Source organism: Athene noctua, chromosome Z, assembly GCF_965140245.1.
Source record: "Athene noctua chromosome Z, bAthNoc1.hap1.1, whole genome shotgun sequence".
Taxonomy (NCBI): domain Eukaryota; kingdom Metazoa; phylum Chordata; class Aves; order Strigiformes; family Strigidae; genus Athene; species Athene noctua.
In genome coordinates, this window is record NC_134077.1 from 3947992 (window position 1) to 3971349 (window position 23358).

At 47.3% G+C, this 23358-nt stretch overlaps 1 protein-coding gene across 2 annotated transcripts in view; it reads left to right on the plus strand.

Annotated features, from left to right (window-relative positions):
- Window positions 1-598: 598 nt before the first annotated feature.
- ZBTB7C (zinc finger and BTB domain containing 7C) overlaps window positions 599-23358 on the plus strand; it is a 106762-nt gene continuing 84002 nt past the window's right edge. For both annotated transcript variants that reach the window (XM_074932193.1, XM_074932194.1), the window contains exons 1-3: window positions 599-791; window positions 7596-7706; window positions 15799-15897. The gene's annotated coding sequence lies outside the window, so the exon portion shown is untranslated. The remainder of the gene's footprint in view (window positions 792-7595; window positions 7707-15798; window positions 15898-23358) is intronic.

Consider the following 23358-nt stretch of genomic DNA (forward strand, 5'->3'; position numbering starts at 1 on the left):
AGTTGCAAGGCCAAGAAGGGAGGTGGTGGGGTGGTTAGGACTGGATGCGGCCTCAGAAGGGGTTGGAGGCAGGTCCCGTCGCCTCTCCGTAGCCCCCATTTTCCCTTCTCTGCGTCTGTTTTGTCGGACATCCCAACAGATCGTGCCCTCTGCAGATGGGCTTTGACCTTGGCTGCCACCCAGGTAGAGATAGAAGGAATTCAGAGCCTTTGAGATCAACAATCAAGCTTTAAGCATTTTCGAAATATTATGAGGTGTGATTTAAGCCTGATTACTTTTTTCCACTGTAAAAAAAAAAAAAAAATTTATAATTCAGGGTTGTGGGAAACTGCAATTACTTTAACTGAGCTTGTTGAGGACTCTGATCCATCCCAAAACTCCTGAGCACAGAAAATAAAAATAAAACAGTGGTAACAACAATCCCAGTGTGTCCCCGAGAGACAGAATGGGGCAAAGAGCAAGAGTTTGGGGTGTTTGATCTTGTAACTTTGACATGATTAATGGAAAATAAATGTACTACAACTTTAAGGCTTTGCCTGCAGCTAAATATAAGGGTGTGCTGGCTCCACCCTGCCGCTTCGTTAGGGTTACAGGCTTTTTTTTTTTTCTGGGGTAGGTTTTTGCTTTTTTTTTTTTTCCTTCTGTTTTATTTTTTTGGTGAATCTCCACCATGAAATAGCCAACAGTTTAAGAGAGTGATCTTGGAGCATGCGGGAGAGATACCATCTAACATTTCCTCTATGGCAAGTTAAAGGATTGGGACTTAACCAGATCTAAATTTCAACTTTCACGTAAGTGCTGCATGCTCTTGTCTGATGGGGAGATGATGATGGCCGGGATTAAAGGTTTAAGACAGCAAGTCTATCTTAACCTGCCTTTCACGAGGCCCCAGCCTGGTTGACGTTAAGACGACAGCCAGGTTAGCTGGAGCAGAGGATCTTTGCATCTAGCTGTGGTCTTGGGGATGATCAGCCTTGGCTCTTCTTTTCCTAAATATTTTTTTAGGTGAAAACTCTGTGTGTTGGTAAAACTCAGAGAGGTGGTGGCAGGGAGAGGTGGTGGCAGGGTGTGTTTTCAATCAGCATTTGCTCAGTCTAAACTTCTCTGACTTTCTGTTTTTGAAAGAGAAGCTGGTTTCATCTTCATTTTCTCTAATCATCTGTTTATTTTATTAGCTTTTTCAAAAAAGCTGTATTTCCCCTGATGCCTGGCCACCTGTTTTATATGAGCTGCTGAAGGTCTGAGCTCTTGCTCTGCTTGTGCAGAGCAGATTTCTTTCAACAAGCCAAAAGAAACGACATGACTATATACTAAAAAGGGAAAAAAAAAACACATGCTGTGCTATTTTGGTAGTAGCAAATTATGCGTCCTACAAATTACCATTGGTTATGAACATCGTCCGTCTGTCTGGATGACAATGTCCTGCTTTCAGACCACCACTAATACGGTTAGAGTTAGGATAATACCCATTGAACTCCAAAGCATCTCCGCTTTTTCTGAGCCCTGATTTATTCCTACCAGCAAATGTCACATCTAAGTAGAAGTTTTATGGCTGTATAATTCACAGAGTGTTAGGCATCTTATTAGGAAGGACTTGGACTTTTTAAAAAATGACTTGAGGTTGTTCCTTTACTATCTGGAAACAATAATTTCTCTAGATTTTCTTGTTTGCTGGCTCTTTTTAACTTTTTTTTTTTCCCCCCTTTTTTATTTTCCTTCTTTCTTCCTAATTATTTCTCTGCTTTTATCGTCTTTCTTTTTCCTTTTTTTTTTTTTTTTAGTTTTTCCTGTTTATTTCCTTTCTCTCTCATTTTCTCATTAATTTTTCTTTTTCTTCCTTTTATTGTCTTTTTTCTTTCTGCTTTCTTTTCATTTATTTTTATCTTACTTTTCTTTTCTTCCTTTTTCTTTCATTCTTCCCAGTAAAACAGTTGAACTCAGGGTTTACTTACCTTTCAATCTTAGTTTCAAGAACATCAGCTCTGAAATACCACTCTGAATCCACACTGAGGGCTGTGGTACTGTAAGTACATTAAGATATGATTATATATAAGAATTTTCCCACCTACAGTATCATGAGCATACTCAGGATTCGGTACTTTACAAACTTCTTGTCAGTTGTAATAAAAAGCAGTAATCTGCACTCCCTCTCCATTCATGCTTCAGGAAGATGATAAAATCCAAAATATTCCCATGTGTATTCCTGTCTCTCTTTCACACTTATTTGTGGCAGCGTCGCAGGCTCACTGTGAACTGCTTTTCAGGCTGCTCTGCATCAAGAAGTTCCAGTAGCAGTTTTCTGGCTGATTTTGAGCAAGGAGCAGAGGAGCGTCATGAGGGTATATCTGTCTATCCAGACCAATGCTCTGCTCACTCCTGCATCCCGCTGCCTGCCCACCCCACTCACAGAGGTGATTCAGGCTCACGTCTTGACGCGTGATGGCCTTTTTATGCAGTGTGTAGTGAATGCCCTAAGCAGATGTTGCCAGATGTGAGCCCCCGCATGGGGGCTTATGGTCAGGGTGGGAGCAGGCTGAGGCTTCTTCTGCTCCAGCTCAGCTATAGTGCATGCATGTGCTGGGTGAATCCCAGAGTAGGAAGCCCAGCAGGCATCCTTCCCCTCTCCTACAAGCCCTCTCTGGACCAGAGTGACCCTTGCAGCCATAGCAAGGGCAGGTTATGAGCCTTCCAGCTGTGAGACTTGAGAACAGATGGTGTCTTGTGCCACTTTTCACACCACCCGTGGTTTCCTTTCCAATTTTCCCGAGTCACCTTTTTCACAAATGAGATTAAAAGAACAAAAGAGAACGGCATGTCCATGGGGACTGGTTGATTTTTGCCTTCCATGCTGCCTGGCACATTCTTGTTAGAGAGTGTCTGGTCGGCGTTTCTCCAGCATCTCTCCCCTGTAACACATCTGTGCTTTTCCCCTCTGGGGTATTTTCGATGCTGGTTATCTGTGCCAACCAGAAGACAGAAGGTGAGCTGCTTTACTGCCTGTCTGGTGAGAAAACAGTCCTGTGGCTTCATTTCATGCTGGATGGATCCAGGCATTGCTCCACTTTCATTAAATACATAAATCCTTCCTTCCTTCCTTCCTTCCTTCCTTCCTTCCTTCCTTCCTTCCTTCCTTCCTTCCTTCCTTCCTTCCTTCCTTCCTTCCTTCCTTCCTTCCTTCCTTCCTTCCTTCCTTCCTTCCTTCCTTCCTTCCTTCCTTCCTTCCTTCCCTCCCTCCCTCCCTCCCTCCTTCCCTCCTTCCCTCCCTCCTTCCCTCCTTCCCTCCTCCCTTCCTTCCCTTCCTTCCCTTCCTTCTCTTCCTTCCCTTCCTTCCCTTCCTTCCCTTCCTTCCCTTCCTTCCTCCCGTCGACCCAGCGACATCTAGATCAGGTGCTGTACAAATCCGGAGCCCTATTCCCAGCTCTGACTGCCCCATCCTCGATCCTCACACCCCTTGTACTGCAAAGGCAGCCTTTGCAGGAGGGAGACCCCACGGCATCTCAGCAGAGGGGGGTGGCGTAGGGCTGCTGGGAGCTGCTGTGAAGGCTCCTCTTTTCAAGGAGGGTGTTTGTTGCCAGGAGGAGTTGCACCCTCACCCTCCAGCTGCTCCGATGGTGTCAGGGGCTTTGGGTGGCCAAACAGGCCAGCAGCCTTTTACCTACTGGGTTTCACACACGGGTGCAAGGAAGGTATGAAGCACCCATCCTTGCATAGGTGCTGGCAGAGGGTTCCGTGCACGGGGAGCCAATTTTAAACACGCTTTTATCCATTGCAGTGATGAGGGCAGGGTTGGCTGGGCTGCATCCTCAGATGCTCAGGAGCTGCTTTGCATGGTGTTTCAGGTCATAAAACGAAAGTGCTGTGCTTGGAAAGACAGATTGCTGCCACAGCATAAGCAAATCTATCGAAACCAGACAGCTTGCTAATTCACCCTGTGCAACGCGTGTATCTCCCCACCGCTCTCCTGCTTTCCTAGCCAGACTGAGAATGGCTTGAGCATCGCTGCCTTCTCAAAGAGAGGGTGAGAGAATGAAATTACACTTCTAGGGACCAAACCAAGCAGGAGTTGGGACTCGGGTGATTCTTCATCATGCTCCCAGATGGGGAATCACGTCCCAAAGCTCGTGTTCTGAGTAAAACAGGAGTGACAGCCACAGGAGGGCGTGAAGGGGGAGAGACCCGCCTGGATCTCAGGTGCCTGGGGCCACTGGGAAATGCCTTGCTTCCAGTCCTGGCAGAAGACATAGCATCAGAAGAGGGGTAAATCCCGAAGGGTGCTGCCAGACAGCATTGGGCGAGGTGCCAGAGCGAGAGCAAGGTGATCTGTATAGATGGGACATGCCTCTTACTTAAAATGAGCCCCACATGGATCCCTCCAAGATGGGACTGGCACGAGATGGCACTAAAGTTACTTCAAAACCTCTGTAATTTTTGAGGCTCCTCTCCTGCAGGTGACTTTGGAGAAGCTGTGAAATGGTTTCTGGAACGTATATATGTAAACTTTTGGCAGGGGTTAGAAATTAAAGGCTGTTTTTCTTTCAGGATTGATGAGCTGCAGCTAATGTTGCTCATCTACACCTTTTCCATCTCCTAATGGAAGGGATGCAGTGTCCACTGGCAGATTGAACAAATGCTTTATAGGGCATCTAAAAAAGGATGTGTGTGTGTGTGTGTGTGTGTGTGTGTACGCTGCAAAGCGGGGAGTGCACATAGACACGAGCATTAGCATTTCTAAGAAATGGCAATTCTCCTTTGGAAGCCTAAATGAACACCACTTTCCGGGAGTTGCCTAATTTAAATCATCTTTACTCTGTTTTGTCCTATCCATTATTTTCAGCTGTCATGTTAAGTGCCATGAAGAGGCTTCTTTCTGCTTCTCTCTAATAATCCCAGAAACAGACACTGGCCTCTTTGTCCGGGGCTCTCTCTGATGGCTCTCGGTGTTCAATTTGCTGGAGGGGATCCACTTTGTGGAACAATAGGACAATCAGCACTGCAGCAGCTCAAGTGCTGCCATCCTGCCTTGAAGTGGCAGGAGAGGAGCAAGGTGAAATGTGTTTTGGCCGTGGTGGTTAATAACTTCCAGGAAAACCTTTGGTGGCAGCTCAACAAAGGTGATCCTGGCTTGCAAAAATAGATGCTTGCATTTCATTTGTTCCAAAATTTCTTGGGGTTTAGCGGAATCCTTGGTGTTCGAGGAGAATGATAAACTCTGGTGTTCAGGTCTGGATTAGCGCTGGGAGTTTGACTCCAACGGGATGGTCCAAGCCTTGTGTGTCAAGTCCGGGATCAAGCCTAGCAGAGATGAAGTGTTGCCTGACTTTCTTGGCTTGTTGAGAAGTTAGTATGGCTCAGTGAAGGGTCTTCACATTGCAAGCAGATCCTTTGGGCAGTAAAGTATCTCTAAAGAAAAGACTGGTGAAACACCAACGGCCTGTCGGTGCTGTGGGTCCATCCTCAGCAGTCCTGAATTAGACAAGCATCCCCTGTGCATCCTTGTGGATCCCAGCTTTGGGCCAGGGATGAACCAGAAGACTCCTTAAGGACTCTTTCAGTACTTTGATGCTATAGTCTTTATGTCTTCCGTCAGGCCTGTGTAAGGCATCCTATGCCTAACTCAGCATAGGCTTGGGGGAACTATACCCTGATTTCTTGGAGAGAAAGCATGATCTCCTACCGGAGTGAAGAAACAAAAAGTGCCCCCATTGCCCAAAATATCCCAAAATACTCAACAGTCCATGTGACTCCATACTGACTTTGTGCTAAGCTTTCCTTATTCTGCTCCAGCTGCTGCCCTCAGCTTCACCTGTCTGCCTGTCTCCTGCCCCTTGTGCCATCAGTTATTGGTCCAGGTCTGCCCTCCCAGTCACACACCAGTCTGCTTTGAAAATTCACTTTGCCAGCCAGTTCATGAAAGCTAAAAGTACCCTAAGTACGGCCAGAAGTACCCTAATGATGCTGTATTTGGGGTTAGAAAATGTTCTTTCCATGTATCAGTTAAGAACTGCTCTGTGACAATCTTTTTCTAGAGATATTAGGGGAAAAGAGGTGTAAAGATGGAGTTTGGTGTATTTCTGAGGAACTTCGTCATGCATTACATATGACTGCTTTCTTGTCCAGCCTTCTGGTCGTGGGTCTGATGTGATGTGGTAGAGGAAGGCACCCAGACTGCATGATGGAGGGAGTCCTGCCTCTCCCAACTCTGTCCCAGGGATGGCTCAAAAAGCAGGCAGAGAAGGCTGCAGAATTCATCTCTTCTATAGGTACATAAAGAAATAAGCCATTACAGTGGGAACTAATTAATGCTTTAAAATACATAAATAACAAGGAAGAAAATAACTCTTCAAGTAAGTTTTAAAAGTAGAAGTAAATTTTCATTTTGAAACTTGCACTGTGCATACAGAAGCACAGGGTGATTGCTTCTGAGTCTGTTTAATCCTGAAACTTGATCCTTACAGCAAACACTGTCAGAAGTTGTTTTCCATTGTTTTTTTGTTGGCCGGTGCTGCATTTCCTCTGACATTGCACTGCTTAGTCTCTTTGCCTGTTGGTTGGCTTTCTTGAGTCCTACTGGAGTTTCTCAGGGGTTTTTGTGGCCTTGAAGCCTTACTAAACTCTTTGCTAGGGCAGCAGCTTTAAGAATGAAAGAGAAGTTAAAAATATGCTGTTAAAAGAAGCTGTTGGTGTAAGGTGATTTTTTCTCAGTCCCATATGGCTGGGGGTATCCTGGGCTTGTAAAAAAAACCCCACTTAAGTTGTGCTCTGTTTCTGAGAAAATCCCTTTTGAAAACTTCCCCTTGTATGTTAGTGTGGCCCTTGAATACACCCGGGTGCTTTCCATGAAGTTCCAGTTCTGTAATTGGGTGGAAAACTAAAGATCTAAGGAAAACTGTCATGACAAAATCTGGACTTGTTTAGCCCATGTCGTTATGGAAAGAAACATTGCAAACTGAACCTCTGAGCAATCCCAAAGGAAAAGGAAAGAACTCAATGTGTTTAGAAGAAAAAAACAGGACCGAGCCCGCAGTGTTGAAGGCAGTCTCATGGCTTTGGGATGGTCGGAGCAGTCGGTGGTGCAGCCCTGCCTCCAGCCCCCACCCCGCCCCGGCCCCAGTAGCTCTAGCTAGGGCTGGCAGTAAGCCGACGCTGTGGTCGAGGAGAGAACTCGCCCTCCGTCTTTTCTGTGGAGGCAAGGAAGGTGGATTGTTTTCCAGTGATGAAATTTCCTATTGAAAAATTGAATGCTTCCTTCTCGTGCTTGTGAATGGGACGCCCGGGAAGCGGAGCACACTGGTTCCAATTACTAGCACAGAGAGGCCAAGTGCTGCAGTTGGGCAAGAATTTGTACCTTTTCGTACGTACTTGAAAAGATGAAACGTTTGTGAGGTTGTTTTTTTTTTTTTAATCTATGTAATGAATTCAAAGCAGGAGCCCAGCCAGCCAAGCTGCCTTTGATTTGTTCTCATCTTAATATTTTATATCTGAATATGTGCCTAATCGCTCAAATTCGTCAAACTTGTTACCTCTGTTGGGCCAAAAAAAAAAGTGGTCCTCAGGAATACAGGCTCATTCCTTGCTCCTCTTCACATCATTTCTAGGAATTGTTTATGTCTGAAAGAAGACCTACTTGGTAGCATGTCTGCGGGGAAAGCTCAGAGTGGTTAATATTGATCCCAATCCAGAAGTGGCATCACAAGAACACCAAGAAGGTAAATAACTTTGTGAGTGCATGAACAAGAGTGTTACTTCTCTTCAGTGGTGTGTCCTACACACATCAGATGCTGTAGAGTAGAGCACATCTGGGATTTCTGGCTATCTCACAGACTTACTGCTCCTCCATTGATGTCCAACATTTTCACTTGCCACCAGGGCATACATTGGTGTATGAGCTACAGGGGATGCAGTCAGGACCAGTGTCTATCAACAACGAAGGACAAGGCTGTTATTAGAAACTGGGAGGGGGCTCAGGAGATCAAGGCTTGATTCTTACCCTGGGCACAGCTTGTCTGTGCAGCATCTCTTACACGGTGACACTTCTCCACCAATAAAACGCCTCCCATGACGTGTCTGTCCCACCCATTTGAGGTGGGAACTTTTGATGTATCTCTCTTCAGGGCCTAACATGCAGTAAAGCTGCCCTTGCTTGGGTTCATGAGTCACCTGCAAACCAAATACTCATGGTGCCAATGGCAAGAAGTGTGGTATGAGGCTCTTTCTCTTGGTCTAATTGGTCATAAGAAGACCTGTTTCCAGTGACGGGGTTGCCTGATCCTGTAGTGGTGCGTCTGCTTGTTAATCCCAGTGGATCATCCAGTCTTTCCTGAAGGTCATGCACGCTTGTTCCTGCAAGTCCTACAGCAAGAAGTTCTATGGATCCACTATCTACTGCAGGGAAACCATCTCTGTTTCCTTGTCCTGAATTTTCTGTTAGTTTAATTTGGTGGCCCTAGGTGAGTGAAGGGAGGCTGGCAGTAATCATAAGATTACTGTGGTTGCCCGTTGTAGCAGTTGACTCAGCTGATGGCTTGTTTGTTTTATTGTAAGGCTGTGAAGAATCAGTTTCCTTTAGGTATCCCAGTAGAAGGGAACTGAGAGGGAGTAGAGGTTCTGGTCTTAGGGACTTGCTCCTGACCAGTGGTCTATATGTATAGAACATCATGGGAGATCATGTGGCTGTCCTAGGGTAAAAGAGGCAGGTGGGTGAAGGGAGTGAGAAAGGGAGGGGGACAGAACTCGGCCATAACTGTCATAACTACATGATCTATTAAGTCTTATTTTCAATTCCAAGTATTAAGAGGGAGTAGAACCACTGAACCCAGGCGTTGGGATGGTCTGGGAGCATGTAGCTGCCTGGTTTATTTGTACAGGGACCCTCACCAGGGTTCCTCGTCTAGACAAAGCCATGTGGAGCACCAGCACTGCTTGCCCCTCCAGGACTCCTCCTCCCTAGACCTTTCCCTGCCTGCGTGGGTCAGGTGCCTGGCCCAGTTTTCAGGCAGTGCTGGCCGTGACCGTTGCTGACTGTGACTGCAGGTGGAGGCATAGGCTCCTGCTTTGCGTGCTGCCTTCTGCAGATGTCTAGCAGAGCACAAAGACCTCACTGAGGTGTCTAGTTTGACAGCAAGTGCACACCCCTTCCAGTGCACACCTGAGGCAGGTGGTGCTGCTTCCCTACCAACCTGTTGCTTCCCCGTGTTCCTGTTGATATGTAAAATGAGGGCATGTGTCTCTATTGTTGTTTGCATCCCAGTGCCGTGCACAGGTCTTCAGGTAGGATCCTTGCTTTCCTACGGGGTTGTGCAAAGCCTCAGCAGAGCCAAAGCTTGCCCTAAAGAGATGTCAGTCTGAGACAAGGGGCAGCAGGCAGATGTTACTAGCTGGAGGAGAATGAAAAAATAATGATCCTGAATTGGCCACAGGAGATGCTGAGGTCCCACCACACACAAAGTAGCATATAGTATATGGAAATTTTGCATGTGCATCTACATGGTTGCAAAAGATGCACATTGTTCAGTTGTGTTATTGAGAAAGAGTACATGATCATTAGGAGTGAGCTAGAATGGGAACACCTGGAGGGTCAGAGTTAAGGGTGATTATGCAGCCCAGCCCTGGTGTTTCTTCACTTTGGAGAGCTACACAGCATAATTTCATCATAGATTTATATACAGCTAATTGGCATGTAGTTTGATATGCAAATAAAACCATCATAAATATCAGAGAAAGATTTAGAGCTGTGCTTTCCACTGTCGTGCTACAATCTTTGCTTTTCTGGTCAGTCTAATCTACTCGATTACTCCTTTCATCATCTTGTGTTTTGAAGATGCGGTATCTCTTTCAAAGAACATCTGCAAGACATGTATTAATTAGTTAATTTTTCTACATGAAATGAAAAAACAAGGGTGGGGAACCTAGAGCCTTGAAGATCAGATGCAGTGCACGGCCAAATAACTATTTTGGGGTAATGCAGAGATGTGTCATGTGTGGCCTGCACTCGGTCTATAAAGGCCTCTCTAGCTCTTGGCAATAAACAGGTTTTCTACCAGAGATATTCAGTTTATGCTAAAGATAGAAGTGAATTTTCTTAATGCGGGTAATAGAGCATGTGTAGTAGACACCATTGAGATGTCACTTGCAGACTGAGCTTTCTACCTCAAAGATGCTACATGCAGTGGTGCTGAAGGATGTTTTTAACACAGAAGATTAATCTTAGGTAGCTGAAGAATGGGAGAAAGTGTGGATAGAGTCAATATTTTTATGTTCAAGGACAAATTAAAAGTGTAAACTCATTTGCTGGTGACATCAGAGGTCACAGCTAGCATGGGGTGCCTGGATGCTTCCTACCTGGTTTTACCCTGAGAACCAAATTTATTGGGACTTTTGTGGTGTGATCTTGGGTGAATGTCTTACTGTCACTGTCATTTTTGAATCAGATACATTTCATGCAATATCAAGGAATATGTTTTATGTGAGGGGACTGTGTCCTGGTGTGTCATCAATATGCACATCAGTTTTCTTCCAGTTCAGCTGGAGAAGAGCTTGGTGTGCAGTTTTGGGGCCAAATCCAGGCCTGGCAGTAGTACAGTGCAGAGGAGTGAATTGAATCAGGGTGATGCACTTGTAGATGAAGGGCAGGAATTCGCAAAGGGTGTCAGCAGTGGTGGAGCGTGTCTCTCCAGCAGGGACCTTTGGAAATCCTGCTAAGGCAAGGTCCTCTCTGCCCAGTCCCTCCTTGACACCTCCAGCTCTTGAGGGATGAGGTGTCCCCAAACTCAGGGGGCAGTCACCAGCCCAGGTGCCCCATTTCAGACCTCATGTGGGAGAGCTGCCCCTCAGTACTAGACAACAAGGGTCTTCCTGTTGGTAATCAGTACATGGCAATGTGCTTTCAGGGGAAGGAGTTTTGGATTTCTTCAGGTCGCACCAAAGCTGTGTTTGATTCCATCATCTGTCTTTACCATCTCTACCTTTTTTTCATGGGTTTTTTAGTTGTTTACAGGCTTACAGTCCTCCTGATAATGTGTTGGATTTGGGCTACTAACCTGTCCCTACAGGAGCAATCCTACTTGTGTTTTCCTTTGGGAATAAGGATAAGAGAACATCCCTTATCCCTTCTTTTTTTTCCCCTTTTTTGGTTTCTTCTCTTTTCTGTCCTCCTCCCTGGCACCTTTTTTCCCCATCCATTCCCCTGCAGAGCTGAAGAACACTGAAGCACAAGCTCTACCAAGGGCAGAGGAGCCTGAAGGCTGTAAACCCATCTCTGAGTGCCATGTCTTTTCCCAGAGAGGTCTCTGGGTGGAGGAGGAGGCCTGGAAGTTGATAGCTGGTGTGAACCCTCAAACGAAACACTTTTTCTTTGTTGGTGGGTGCTTCATGTACTGTGTCCAGCTCTGGAATCCTCAGCACAGGAAAGACATGGACCTGTTGGAGTGGGTCCAGAGGAGGCCACAAAGATGCTCAGAGGGATGGAGCCCCTCCCCTGTGAGGACAGGCTGAGAGAGTTGGGGGGTTCAGCCCAGAGAAGAGAAGGCTCCAGGGAGACCTTAGAGCGGCCTCCCAGGGCTGAAAGGGGGCTTAGAAGAAAGATGGGGACAGACATTTTAGTAGGGCCTGCAGTGATAGGACAAAGGGGAATAGTTTTAACCTAAAAGAGGGGAGGTTCAGACTAGATAGAAGGAAGAAATTGTGTATGATGAGTGTGGTGAGGCCCTGGCAGAGGTTGCCCAGAGAGGTGGTGGATGCCCCATCCCTGGAAACATTCCAGGCCAGGTTGGACGGGGCTCGGAGCAACCTGATCTAGTGAAGATGTCCCTGCCCATGGCAGGGGTTGGACTAGATGGCTTTAGAGGTCCCTTACCATCCAAATCGTTCTGTGATTCTGTGGTTTGTGTAATTAGGCAGTGGACTGCTGGTAGGTACTAAAAGTTTTTTAAAAATGCATCATTTTCCGCCACCTGCCCAGCCAAATAATCACAAAACTGGCTCGAGGAGAAAGGGAAAGGGTGCTCATCTGGGGATCTGGTAGAGCACTGTGTATCACTGAGATTCACAGAAAAGTCATGAAACTGGCAATGCCAGGCTAAGGATTTTTGTTGGGACTCATTGTTTTTTCCCCTTGCTCAATAAAATAAAACCTGCCAAAGCAGCAGTGGTGAGCTCCCATCTATCTGTTCTCATACTTCCTGCCGCTTCTGCTTGAATTATTCATGATTGGTAAGTGATCTGCAAACAGCTCCTGTGATCTCCCTGTGATCTGTGTGTGTGTGAGACTCACCCCTGCTTAGGTCAGGGCATTTTGTTGTTTCCTTCCTCGTGGCAGAGAGTCTGTGGGAATCTTCAGATTGCTCGCTGCCTCTTTCAGATTAACCAAGCCATATATTTATTATTTACGTGGTATGATTTGTTCAACTGTTCCAGTGTTGTGGTCTGGGCTCAGAGGGCAGCTGAGCACCATGCAGCCACTCTCTCCCTCCTTCCTCCCAGTGCTGGGAAGGAGAAAATAAAGCAAAAGGCTCAAGAACTGAGATAAAGACAGGGAGGGATGACTCAGCCATTATGGTCATGGGCAAAAGGCAGACTCATCAGGGGAAGAAAAAAGCATATGAATGTAATTCAAACACTAAAGACAAGACCATTTAACAGATAGAGTGGGACAGTGAGAAGAATTACCACATCTTAAAACCCACCTCCTTTCACCCCTCCCTTCTTCCCGAACTCAGCGTTGCTCCTGATATCTCCATCTCCTTCTCTGCAGTGAGGCAGGGGCAGTGGATGGGAATGCAGTCAGTCCACTGCTTCTTCCACCTCGAGGAGCAGGGGCTCCTCACACTCTTCACCTGCTCCAGCATGGTCCCCCTCTCACGGGAGACAGTCCTCCATGAACTTTCTCCAACATGAGTCCCTCCCACGGGCTGCAGAGCTTTCTGAGATGCTCTGGCGTGGATCCTCCCAGCACTGAACTATGACAGCGGGGGCTGTTCTACCCACAGAGTCCTGGCCTCTGTTAACTGCAGCTGCCTGCCCTGGTGTGGGGTCCTCCACGGGCTGCAGGTTGGCATCTGCTCCAGCAGTGACTCCCATGGGTGCAGGGGGTGGCCCTGCCTCTCACCACGGGATACAGGAGAGCTCCCTGCTCGGACACACCTCCCCCTCCTTCCTCCCACTGACTTCAGTGTTCGCAGAGGTGTCCTTCACCTAACGCCTCCTCACAACTCCAACTCTTCCTTCCAGATTCCCCTTCCTAAATATGTTATGACAGAGGTGCAGCCACCATCACTAATTGGCTCGGCCTTGGCCAGAGGTGGGTCAGAATTGGTGCCGGGGGAACTTTCAAGAAGCTTCTCACAGGGGCCACCACTCCCCCTCCGCTACCAAAAACCTAGCACACAAACCCAGCACACCCAGGCATGCGATATTATCACCAAATAAGCGAGAAGACTCCCTGCAAACATCTGTAGCTATTGCCTGCAAAACTCATTGTATAAATAATATTAAGGAGCTGCAGAGACCCTTCTAGGGCAAAAGCCCTTGGAAGTGAAGGCAGCACTGCCAGCTTCTCACCCAGCATAGGATGCATATGCTCACCTGCATGTGTGTCTCGATAGAGCTTGACTGTGCTGGTTTATATTTATATATATATATATACACATGTATATGGTTTATGGGTTTTCTTGTTTTCCACAAGCTCGGTCTTGTGTTTATTTTAATTTTTTGTAAGGTGTTCTGATTTGGTCAGGGAAAGACAACACTCTCTAAAACTAATGAGGAGGGCAGTTTAGAGTCAGGCAATTGGCAGGTGTCCCGTTTACCTTGCATTTCATATAATTAGTAAAACAGGCTGTGTGCCCACCTCTCCCAGCACACCCACCCCAGGGATATCTTGGATATGCCCCTCCAGTATTATCTACTTCATCCCAGTGTACTGCGATAAACCAGTCTGCATTTTGGGATGCGGACTGGAATGCTTCGGGAACCCATTGCCAAGCAGAGCTGGAGCTGATGCTCTGAGCAAGGTAAGGCTCAGCAGAGAGACAGAGAACCCCAGGTCCCCTTCCCCAGCTGAGGGGCTAGCTTTGGGTGAAAAACAGCTCCATTTAGGGTACCTGTTTTTATACAGTATCCCTAAGGAGGACCTGTGCCTTGAAGATATCCCTCACCTGTGACATAACTGGAGTACAGTAGTGAGTTTGTTAAAAAAGTCCTGCCTTTCTGCATTCTGGAAAGAAGATTTTCTATTAAACCTTAGGGAAATTACTGGCCTTGTTAACTAGCATGGAAGTAATGAACCACAGCAGGGTTACTCGAGAGATTTGGGCCCTGGCTTTGTAAGACTGCATTGTTTCTTTAAATGAGAGAAATAATTTAAGCAAAGAAATGAACAAAGAATTTCTGGAAATTAAAGTACAGTACGAATGGGATGAGTTGCTCATCTTCTGTTTAATAGGAGCAGTGCAGTGAACAATTGCATGGTCGACCTCAGAAATCTATCCATGGTAACTAGTCACAGGAGAGAAAAATAGACAGCCTGCCACCGACTTGGTATTAAAGTTATATTTTCCATTTTTTCCATGGTTGTGGGCCAGTCAGGGACTTTCCATGAGCAATCAGGATAGTAGAAATCCCCTTCTGCTTGTAGCAGCCACTGCCACTGAGCAATGAAAGGTCTGATTCTGGTTTTGCACTGGTTTTGGTCCCAGTTTCCAGTGGGATCTGGGTGGGGCAGACCCTTCTTGCCAAACGCATCCCTCTGGACCAGAGCTATGGGGGGTGATGCCCCCTTGTCCCTTCCACCCTGTGGCTGAGGCTTACTTGTGGTGGGGTCTGGTGGAGGAACCTCACATTTGCTTTCATCACCTCTACAAGGTGCTGGATGGGTCTGGGGTCTGTGCAAGGCCTGCGTGATCTGTGCAGCTCTGGGCAAGTCCTGCAAGAGTCTGGAGGAAGGACAGAAAGACGCTGCCAGGCTGGAGTTCATCCAAAAATAAATAAACCAGAAATACTGGGCCTTCAGGCTTGATCGTCTGTTCCTCAAAAGACATTTTTGGAAGGGATCACTGTGCTTTTGTTCTTCCATTAGGCAACTGAAGAGAGAGCATTGTTTTCCTCCCCTCATCCGTTCCCCTTATAGGGGAAGAAGAAGGAGGACTTGGCCACCCTGAGCTGAGCATCTCGGGGGACCTCCCAAAACAAAGGGCCGTATGGAGAAAAGTGCCGTCATCCTGTCCCCGTCATCCTCTTCCCTCCCTTCACCCTGCTCTTGGCACGGCCGTGCCCACCCAGAGTTGGCATGCCACACGTCACCACCAGCCAGCGGGGAGCATGGAGGGCTGTTCCTGGGCTTCCTCCCTGAAAACCTGGCAAAATTCTCTTATCTCCAGGATTATCACTTCCTGTAGACTGGGCAAGGCAACCCTAGAGTTTGTCTTCTGCCAGGGAGGTGTGATAGCTCCAGGATGGTGGTTGGCAGTGTTCATGTTCCCATGTGATGGCTGGGATAAAGCACTAGTCCTGAGGAATATAATTTTGACATTCCTGGATGTGGACTGAAGCTCTATGGACACATCCATCCTGGTGTAGTTTCTCTCCTGTGTGCTGCAGGCATCCATCCCTGGTCTGCTGAGAATACTTGTGGGTTGGAGAGTATCTCCCCAGCCATGCTCTGTACCACCCTTGTGTTAGCTCTCCATACAAGAATACGGGGCTGGCACGTGGAGCTGGGATTTTTTTTTTTTCTTTTAATTATAGGTTGTATAGATTCTTTTTACAAAAGACTGGACTAAAACTGACCTATCTTGTTTTGCCCAGGCTACAAGGCTGACCTTGCTGAGAGCCCCTGAGATACTGAACTCTATGGGAGTGGAGACCACTTGACTGCACGCAGGACCTTTCAGGATCAGGCCCTAGGTAATTATTCTCATTCTCTGCCTGGTTAATGAGTGAAATTTGATTTTCTGAGCTATGCAGACCATCTGAAATGACATTCCTAGTTTTCCATACCATTCATCCATGGATTTTTCACCCCCTGAAGGTTGCAGCTCTGTAGATCAGTGTCTTGACACTACTAATAATAAACCGTTTTCCCCTCAAAACTAGAACAATACATCTTTGTTTCCAGAGGGGGAATCACAGACTGGTTTGGGTGGGAAGGGACCTTTAAAGGCCATCTAGTCCAACCCCTGCCTGAGCAGGGACATCTTCACTAGATCAGGTTGCTCAGATCCCGTCCAACCTGGCCTGGAATGTTTCCAGGGATGGGGCATCCACCACCTCTCTGGGCAACCTGAATTGCTGGTTCACTGTTCTGGAAATAGTCACCACCAATTCTGCTTGGGAAGTTCTCCTGAAGTTAACTTGCAGAAAGCTGTAAAAAGAAAGAAAGAAACAAACAAAAAGCTTTCACTCCCATCAGAAGCAATCAAAGGCTTAGAATACCAATAATCGTTGGCAAGGATGCTTGTTCAGGTCAGACTTTTAAGAAGGGCTCAAAACCTACAGCTGCAGGACCCTGCTTTTTAAAATAAATCTAGCAACTATTTTCTGGAGAAAAATAAATAGTGCAAATCTTATTTATCCAGGTTTACAGCAGCTACATTCTCTTCTCCAAACCTGGCCTCACTGTACCTTTGAGAAATTAAATCTTTGCTCCAAGGTGTATAGATGGAAATCAAAAAGGCTAGGACCAAGCAGTGCCCTGCTCTGCACCCTCATAGAGCAGCGGTGTCAGCCCAGTCCATTGCCCGGGCATGGGCACTGACAGGATTTGTCCCAAGGTTTGTTCTTCCAGTCCAGCAAGGTCAGCTCAAACTCAGAGCATGAGCCTGAGAAGCAAGAATCTCAGGGTTGAGTTTTAAGAGGAGTAAAAAGAAAACCAGCAGGATGCTGTGGATGTTACTCTGAAACACTAAGGATGAAGGATTTCCTGTAGGATTCACATCCTGAGCGAGATGATATTCCTTATGGAATTCTCTATACTGATAAGAGTATCGGTTATAATTGTTAACCCCGTCTGTCGTATTTTTTTTCCCCCAGTAAATTGGTTAATAAAAACCAGGTTCCCACCGATTTCGGCAGAGGTTAAAGCCCAGCTCTCAAGATCGGGGTGGTGTGAGGGCAGGCTGAGTCGCTGGCTGCTCTCCCATCTGTGCAGGAACAGAGGGCTATTCTCCATCCCTTGCAGCTCTGTACCGTGACATTTTCAGGACCCAGGCCTGAGGACTTTGACTGGGTTGTTTCCTGTTTGGACAATCTCCATTTCAAATACTCTATACACAGCATTGTGCAAGGAATAAAAAAAAAAAAAAAACCAAACCAACCCATATCCTTCTCTCTTGAATATTACGGTGGGTGGTGAGGAGCTAAGCTCACATTTCCAGTGGGGAGGGAGAAGACACGCATGGTGAAACAGGCTCACAAAGTGAAAGAGAGGAAATGAAGAATGAGAAAGAAGAAATATGTTCACCATCAGGGCTGCGGTGTGATATTTTTTACCTGTCCACTCTAAATTTGTGGGGATGGTGTGCTTTCTTGGTGCCAAAGCTCATATGCTCCGTGTTTAAACCGCTGCTGTCAAAGCTTGGAGAGTAACTAAAACAAAAATGTGACAGATCAAATGGATGTTTTCCAATTGACCGTAGTGCAGTGCAGATCCCAGGGAAGGAAATAACCCACAGAACATCCACCAGCCCTGTGGCTGCATTCCCCGCCCTGGTGCTGGCTGCTGGTGGCAGGGTCTCCTAGGACCGGCAACGCAGTGGCATCCCAAAATGTTCTGCAGGCAGCACCCTCTCCCCAGTACATTTTTGTGCAAATTTAACAGTATCAGAGCTAGATTTTATCTAGATTAGTGATAAGGAGGCTCAAGAGGTTGCTTCAGGTGAGCATGGTAGGAGAGAAAATATCTATCTGTTGAGGAGCCTGGGCTGGAGGCTCATCCTAAGCCCCTGCAACACATCTTCAGCCGATGGCTGAACTTCGCTGCCATAAATTCAGAGAATTTGGATAGGCAACGCTCCCAGGGAGCATCAAGGCAAGCACTCCTCTGCCACCACTTTGCACTGTCCCTCACAAAGTCCCCCAGAGGTTTCAGCATGGCCGGTTGCTCTTCGATGTGTTGTAACCTGAAAATAAGGATAGATAAAGGCAAAGTGTTCTGGGAGCGATGCCAAGCCAAAGGCACTGAATTATTAAGAGATCCATATCTGGATAACGGATTCATACTCCTTAACAACTTTTAAGAGAAAATATGGTGTTTGCAGGATCAGATTGGGATTGTCCTAAGAAACAGAGCTCTCCGTTTTAAATTGTATTGCTTTTATTATTATTATTTTAATAATAATAATATTTCCCCAGTGAAGCCATATATGAGAATATTATTTGCGTAGGAACTGGAAATGAACCTGAAATGATCGGCGTATTTTTTAAAGGCACTTTACGAGTCACTCGGCATTGGAAAAGGTACAACTATCCGTCAAAGCAAGCTTGGGGATAAAATAATTAGAAATCACACAACCATAGCAAAGGAAGATTAGTGCTAAAATTAGAAGCCATAAAGTTGTTTTTAGATTAGGCTGGAATCCAGGCAGGCTGTTTTATTGTACCATGTTACTTTTAAAAATGCAAGGTGAGAGGAGTGAATTGCCTGCATTTGGTTGTGTTGCAATGGAAATTCTATTGCTAATGTTAGGTGGGATGATCTATGAGATGATTTCAAGGAAATCCTTAGGGAATGGAAGTACAATCTGCTGTGAAAGATGACAGGCTGCTAAAGGAGCTGAGTTCAGTGCTGGGCTTTTCTTTCCACTCCCCATGGACATCCTGTAAGGTTGGTTTGCTCCTTGTTATGTTTCAGGGTTGTCATGGCCAAATGCCCCCATTGCATCCAGAAACTGTGTTGGTGACATGAGTGTGAGTCAGAGCTGCCGTGGTCCCAGGACGTGAGCTGGCTCTTTGGGGACAGACAGTCGTGTTAGCTGAGCACAGCCCATGCAGCTTCATCACCTCGCATATCTGCTGGAGCTCCTCATGTCTGAGCAGGAATGAAGCCTCTATCAGAGGAGGGCCACAAAAAAGGTCAGAGGACAGGCTGAGAGAGTTGGGGTTGTTCAGCCTGGAGAAGAGAAGGCTCTGGGGGAGACCTTATTGCAGCATAACTGCAGCCTTATTGCAGCCTTTCCATACTTAAAGGGGGCTTAGAAGAAAGGGGGACAGATGTATTAGCAGGGCCTGGAGCAATAGCACAAGGGGTAATGGTTTTAAACTGAAAAGAGGGAGATTGAGACTAGATAGAAGGAAGAAATTGTTTGTGATGAGTGTGGTGAGGCCCTGGCAGAGGTTGCCCAGAGAGGTGGTGGATGCCCCATCCCTGGAAACGTTCCAGGCCAGGTTGGACGGGATCTGAGCAACCTGATCTAGTGAAGATGTCCCTGCTCAGGCAGGGGTTGGACTAGATGGCCTTTAGAGGTCCCTTCCAGCCCAAACCAGTCTGTGATTCTATGATATGTCGTGGAGGCTGTATTGTATCTGGGAAGTGTATAATGGAGCGGGACCTACCTTTACCCTCAGCTGGCATTGGCTCATAGAGGTGCACATCTCTCTAGTGCTGGTCTTCAGCCCCATTACACCGTCAGTTTCCAAGGGACGTCCTCTGATTAACGCCTGTGCCTATTAAGCTTATTGCAGGGTGTGCTGTTCTGGGGATGGGGTCGTACCTATAGTGCCTTGGTTCATGTGCTGGGGACAGGGTGACAGGGCATGGCTGGGAATTTGCTTCTCCCTTCCTTGAGGTACTGGGAGCTCCTCCTCACTGCTGTGGGTTGGGATGCAAGGATCTGACACCATGCTGGGCAGAGGATGTTTTCTGGGGAAAGAAGGAGCCAAAAGTGTGCCCCAGTCGGCGTGCCAGGACTTGTGGTGTGGAGTAGGACAGAGAAGGAAACAGGGATGAATGACATGGGACAGCTTCCACGTGAAAAGAGGCTGAACAGTCTAAACCCTTCAGGCTGGAAGAGAAGGAGCTGAGGAGGTATCTAAGTGGGGTATATAAGCCCTGTGTGGTTTGGAGGAGGGTAGGGAAGAGTTATTTGTTGTGTCTCACAGCTAGAGAAAAAAGTGAAATGATTGGGTAGAGGCCTTAAACAGGAGGATGTGCTTTTACATAAAACATGTAATTAAACTGTGGACCTCCTTGCCACAGGATGTTGTGGATGCCAAAACTATAAATGGCTTCAAAAACCCATTAGAGAAATTTGTGCATAAAAAGTCCACCAAGGGCTGTTAGTGCAGGGCTGCAGGTACAGCCATTGGATTGGGAGAAGTATCTCAACTGCTTGCCAGCCATCAGGAGCATGTACCTGGAGAAATACTCTGTATGTGCCCCCTTTCGTACACCCCTTGGTCACTCTCAGAGCTGGTATCTTGGGCTGCAGGACTTCAGGCAACTGCTCTGGGGTTGAACCCGATTTATGCTGGTGGAGGACAAGGAAAGCCATGTCTGCTGCCCCTCTGTCCTGGGTTTCCCATGACAAATGGACACCCATACTTTAGACTGGACATCACCGAAACAGGCGGGGTGGGTATTGTGGGGTGTGATACTCCCTGATATATCAGCAAGTTCAGTATCAGTAGTATCAGCAGTATTTCCCTGCCAGTTGTCTTACTCTAGCATGCCTGGCCAAGGCAGGAGCACGGGTCCAGATGGGTTAAGATTCTCCAGTGAAAATGTCCTACCACCAAATTCCTCCTAAGTGCAAGTGAGCATCCCAAAAAGTTATGGGGTAGGGAGGAACCGGCATGCTCCAGGTATAAATACCTTCGGAGAAAAAGTGTCTCGATACTAAGTAGTTTTCTGATTTAGTTGGACAGGCATGATGTGAGCCAGCGGTTGGAGGACAAGGTCAGGCACATCCAGGCCTTTTCAGCATGTGGGTGGCCAACTAAAGGTCCCTGTCACCCAGAGAAAGGTGAATTCTTCAGGGCTTGTGCCTTGAAACAAGGAGTGGGGGCTTTCTGGGAGAGAAACCTGAACTTGTGGGATGTGCTGCATAATACGGACAAAACTGGGCAAAGCCCTTCACCTGGTCCCCCCAGGGATACCAAATGAAAGGATCTATGTGTTCCCCCCTGGCTGGGAAGCATCAACTCCCCTGCGATCACCCGCAGCATCTTGTTGGCACATGCATTTCCTGATGCCTGCAACAGGAGAGTGGAGTCGAACAGACTGCCTGCTCCCCCAGAAACGCTCCCCACCGTGCCTCCAGCTTGGTGAAAGCAGGACAACTCCTCATCGACTCTTTGTAGCCCAAGAACAGAGCCTTGGAAAAGTCCGTCAGCGGGAACTTTACTAATTCCAACTAATGACTCCGAAATACTGACGGAGGGGAACAATTGGGCATCATCAAAAGGTGCAGACAAAAGAAATGCACTGTATTGTAATAGCAAACGGAGCTGAATTTGGTCTGATGGAACACCTTTCATATTCAGAGCATTTCAAAGCACTTTGCAGAGTAATGAGCTGCATGCTGACGACGGGGCTGGTGGAGCAGTCTTTATGTACCCAACAATAGCTGGCACAGCCAGTGGAGGAGGATCTGCTCCTGGAGGGACAGGGGATGGTGGATGGGATGTTGGGGTTATCCTGCGCTTTCCTGTTCTTTCAGTGCTGTTAGATCTCTAGCTAGTGTTTGGATGCACACGAGAGGTGATCAGGCAAGACCTATTGGCCTTTCAATACTTAAAGGGGGCTTAGAAGAAAGATGGGGACAGACTTTTTAATAGGGCCTGTAGCCATAGGACAAGGAGGAATGATTTTAAACTAAAGGAGGGGAGATTCAGACTAGATAGAAGGGAGAAATTGTTTACGATGAGTGTGGTGAGGCCGTGGCAGAGGTTTCCCAGAGAGGTGATGGATGCCCCATCCCTGGAAACATTCCAGGCCAGGTTGGACGGGATCTGAGCAACCTGATCTAGTGAAGATGTCCCTGCTCAGGCAGGGGGTTGGACTAGATGTCCTTTAGAGGTCCCTTCAAACCCAAACTGATAATTCTATGAAGACCTGGCTGTGATTCCTCTGTTGTCCTGATGCTTCTGTTTCCGTAGCTGAGCTGTGCCTGCTGCCTGTCTGTCTAGCAGCAGCCCATCAGCGCTCTGGGCTGGGCATGATAGGGAAATGTGGGGTAAATGGGAGTTGGTTTGGAGGGACTGAGTGGCTTGAGGCACCCAGGACAGTCTGTCAGGTGGGAGTATTCTTCTCTTCTTGAAACTATGCAGAAGTCCCTAGGTTTACCTATGGAGCTGCTCCTCTTGGCAATGCTTAGAGCGACAGTGAGCTTGGCCTGAAGGACTCGGGAAGCCTGTCCATCCTCTAGCCTCCAAAAGCGACTGAGCTACTTCATCCTCCCAGGATTGCCACAATATCAGCGTCTGGTCCTGCCTCTGGATTTACCTGGTCCTCTGGACCTGCAGGTCCTTCACATGTAGGTCTGCACTCTTGATGAGATCAGTTTCTCTGCCCTTCTTTTATCTTTGGGGAAACAGAGGTTGAGAAACATGTTGTGACTCACATGAGAATCCCTCGACACAGCTGGGAATAGACCTTGGCCTCCCAGGTCACGGCCTGGTCCTCTAATCTTGCGGTCTCCGTGACAGTTTCATGAAGGCCCACATACGACTTCAGCTCTTTAATTTTAGCTAAGCCAGAATAGCACTGGTGCAGCTGCATGAACAGATCTCTTAGTCCTGAAACATTTCTGTGGCAGGGGTGTTTCTTGCCCCTTGCACGGAGAGGAAAAGGTTAATTGCATTTTATTCCTTTTTTTTTTTTTTCCTTTTTTTTTTCTTTTTTTTTGGAATAAGAGGAAATAAATGTACCTACCCCACCCTAAGGGGACTGCACAAATCTGTCAGTCCTTGGCGGGTGGGGGCAGGCAGCTGTGCTGCGTTAAGGAAGTAGCCCTTGGGAGGAGAGGGGTTGGGGGCATGGGTGGGGGACCTTGGCTGCCTGCCCACCCACCCGGAGCTGCAGGCAGGGAGGGAGATGCTGTGCTGGGCTATATTTGGAGAGGCCAGGCTCTAACACTGTCTGGAGAGTCATGGGCACTTTTGATGAGTTAATTTTACCTGGGCTTGGGATAAAAGATCTGCAGCGAAGCCTGGTTTGGGGTTAGAAAATGAGCTCAGGGGTGTGGAAGGAGATCTCAAGCTTTCTCCTGTGTGACCAAGACAACACATTTTCATCAGCCTCCTGGCTTCGCTGGAGGGCCGCACTGGGCTGGCGTTGGGTTTGTTGCATGTCCCCCCATCCCAGCAGAGGAAGGAGGATGGGAAGCAGACCGAGATGTGTTGGAAGCCTGGAGTCTCCTCGCTCCTCCA